This window comes from Lactuca virosa, chromosome 4 (assembly GCF_052849685.1).
Source record: "Lactuca virosa cultivar CGN04683 chromosome 4, Lactuca_virosa_CGN04683_v6, whole genome shotgun sequence".
NCBI lineage: Eukaryota > Viridiplantae > Streptophyta > Magnoliopsida > Asterales > Asteraceae > Lactuca > Lactuca virosa.
Window position 1 is genome coordinate 205,503,303 of NC_136429.1, and position 3,129 is coordinate 205,506,431.

Sequence of the window (3,129 nt, forward strand, 5' to 3'; positions counted from 1 at the left end):
ATTATATAAATTTTTTTTAAATGTGTGACAGTTGACTTTTATTTTTTTAATAGTAGTATTGTTTTTTGTTAGTGTATCTTACATCAGTGCGATACGGTCTTGTAAGTGGTTATATATGTTGGAGTTCTCCTTCTCTCCATGATGACTCTTTTAGAGAGTTAATATTAGGCTCTACATATATTTACATGATATTAGAGTCAGTGTCCGCACCCCCGTAACTCAGCACACCCCTGCCTATCCTCATCGAGCCTCTGACTCTGAGGGGGAGTGTTAGTGTATCTTCACATTGGTGCCACGTGTTCATATAAATAGCTATATATGTTAGAGTTTCCATTCTCTCCACAATGGCTCTTTTGTACGGCTCCACATATTTTTAAATTTTTTAGCTACATTCCTTTTCTTCCCGTCTAGTTTTACATAATATTTGGGGTCGTTCCTCTTTGGTCTTATGTAGTTCACTTGCTTCAATTGAAGATATAGTGAAATCTTTAACAGGAGGAAATTAGGTGTTCAGTCTACACTGAAAAAAACAAGAATAATTTTATTTAATATGATTCTTTATTAGAATAAGGTTTAATGTAACATCCCATTTTTGCATTTCAATAGAATTCAATATAAACCGTCATTTATAAAATTCAAAGTAGAGATATATTACTTTTTAGCAAAGGTAATGGTCATAAACATGTGGGAAACATCAATATGATTTTTGTAGATATATAGAACGCCCATATCCGACTTCGTATGAAGAAGTTACGCTTCTTCGAAGTATCGCGATTAAACTGACACGGCTATATGCGTCGTAAATTACGAATCATAGATAGATTTCTTATTAGCCTTAGTGATCTAAACAAAAGTCATAGTAATCGTAAAATCGAGAGCGTGCATGTAGAGAACGTCTAAATATGACTTCGTATGAGGAAGTTATGATTTTTAGAAGTTTTAGCATAGTAGTGCGGGCACAAAAATCGAAATTCAAATTGGCTGATTATTAGCCAAAACAATCTAAATGAGAGTTGAAGATCTTGTGTATACGAACCCGTCGATATAAAGATAGTCGATAACGGAGTTCGTATGAAGGCGTTATGAATTTCGCATGGACTTTAACAGTCTAAATCGGTCTAAATATAAATTATAGTTAAAGTGAGAATTAGTTATTGATACCTGAAGGAAAGTTTTAGAGCTCTTCGAGAGGATTCCGAAGATTTCAAGAAAATACCTGTTGTGATGACGTGGCACCACCAGGAGGCGTCATGTGGCATTGTCGGAAGCCCCCTCCTCCGAGAGACCGAGTGACGTGACATAGTCGAGAGCGTGACACATGGCACCATATGGAGGCCACACATGGCATGTTCTAGAAGAAGGTGAGTTGGCCCAAAGGAAATCAAACACGTGGCAGCGACTAAGGGTGGCCAGCACGACAAGAGGGAGCGGCACACCTTTTGTCTGTGCACGACGCGCCTCCGAAATACCAATATAAATATGTTTCAAACACTTCATTCTTTTCCACTCCATTCTCACTTCTCTCTCGCTTATATGTTGAAGGCAAAAAGTATATGTTGAAGGCAAAAAGGGGAGGACCAGCTTCGTGCTGTATGCCAAGGGCGGACCAGTTTTATGTTGAAGGTCATTATGTGTATGCATTGTATATGTATTGTGGTATATGGTATTTTGGGGGAACTCACTAAGGTCCCGTTTGATAGTTCCTGACTGAGAAAGAGCTTACTAGGAAATATCTGTCTGGGTAAGAAATCCTGAATGAGTAAGAAACCATGCTGTTTGATTGTACATCTGACTTAATGTTCTGACTGATGAAAAATGACCATTTTACCCTTCTACTCTATACAACAATGGATGAAGTTGTTGAAAAATTATAAAAATGCACTAAAGATAATCAAATTCAATTGCTCTACTCATTTAAAATATTTTTCTTCAATCTTCTTGCCTTATATCATTTATCAAGATAAACATTAAAAACAGAATAAATTCCGAAAAAACACAATTCTCATTTCAATATGACCCAGTTATGATATAATAGCCATAGCCTATTTCTTGTTGGGTTTCTTCTTTGAAACCGAAGTCACAGCCACCTGTGGTTTTGGATGCTTTTCAGCTTCACTTGGATCCAACCACTTGAGAGGATGTTTGTTAAAAAAGGGCCAATTAGGAATTGTAATCAAAGTTGTCAAAATCACCCCCCCCCCCCCAGCATACACTATCAACATCAGTTGAAATGAACCCACAACATAACCTGTTATAAATGTTGCAACTGCAAATACCACCAGCAATATCTGCATCAATTGCTCTGCTACCTTCTGTCCTTGCCAATCCATCTATTTACCCAAGGGTATTATCGGAATTAAAAAATATATAAGGTGTAATCGGAGTCAATCAGCTACCTTCAACAGTAAATAGATGGATTTAGGGCAAGGAGTAAGCAATTGCTCTGCTACCTTCAACGGTAAATTCATTTTTATCAGTTTTGTACATGTAATTGAAATCAGAGTCAATCAGCTACAAAGGAGTAAGCAAAAGGACAATCATAAGGTGAAATCGAACACAATGAGCATTTAGAGCAAGGAGCTTTGATCGGCTGGAGAAGAAAAGAACAGCAGAAGCATACCTGATAGACGAGGAAGGAGCTTCGACCGGCGATTGGAAGAGGAAGAAATAGGTCGATGTTGCTTGCTGGAGAAGAGGAATCGCTGAAAGGGGAGAAGAAAGGGCACCGATGGAAACTTTTCTCCTCTTCTCAGTCAGCTGATTTCCAACTTCTTTCTCAATCAGCTATAGATTTCTGAATCAGACACGCATAAAGTGTTTATCAAACACAAATAGCTGAGCGAGTCAGCCAAAATGGTCTGAGCCGACTCAGTCAGACCAATATCAAACATAGCCAAAGTTTCGTGCTTACTCAGTTGAATATAAATGTTTTTCAGGGACTTCATTGATTCGTGAGAAGGGCAAGGTTCGACTGTACACACGCGCATTCGCAACATGTTTCCGCATAATGTAATTATTCTCTAATATATTTTTATTAAATAAAAATAAAAAAATGGGTTGAAACTCGGCACGTTACCTTTAACTAATGAATAAAAAAAATTAATGAATTAAACAACTAAATACCTCAAC

The 3,129-nt window shown here is 37.4% G+C and overlaps 1 pseudogene across 2 annotated transcripts; it reads right to left on the reverse strand.

The window, feature by feature from the left end:
• Positions 1–1,994: 1,994 nt before the first annotated feature.
• On the reverse strand, positions 1,995–2,791 carry LOC145168701 (signal peptidase complex subunit 1 pseudogene; annotated as a pseudogene). 2 transcript variants are annotated; one of them, XR_013742017.1, is made up of 2 exons: positions 2,621–2,791; positions 1,995–2,330 (listed from the first exon to the last, which is right to left on the reverse strand). The product of XR_013742017.1 is annotated as a signal peptidase complex subunit 1 pseudogene, transcript variant X1 (transcript). The 2 variants fall into 2 exon arrangements; XR_013742018.1 differs by lacking the exon at positions 1,995–2,330 and adding an exon at positions 2,342–2,450.
• Positions 2,792–3,129: the final 338 nt, after the last annotated feature.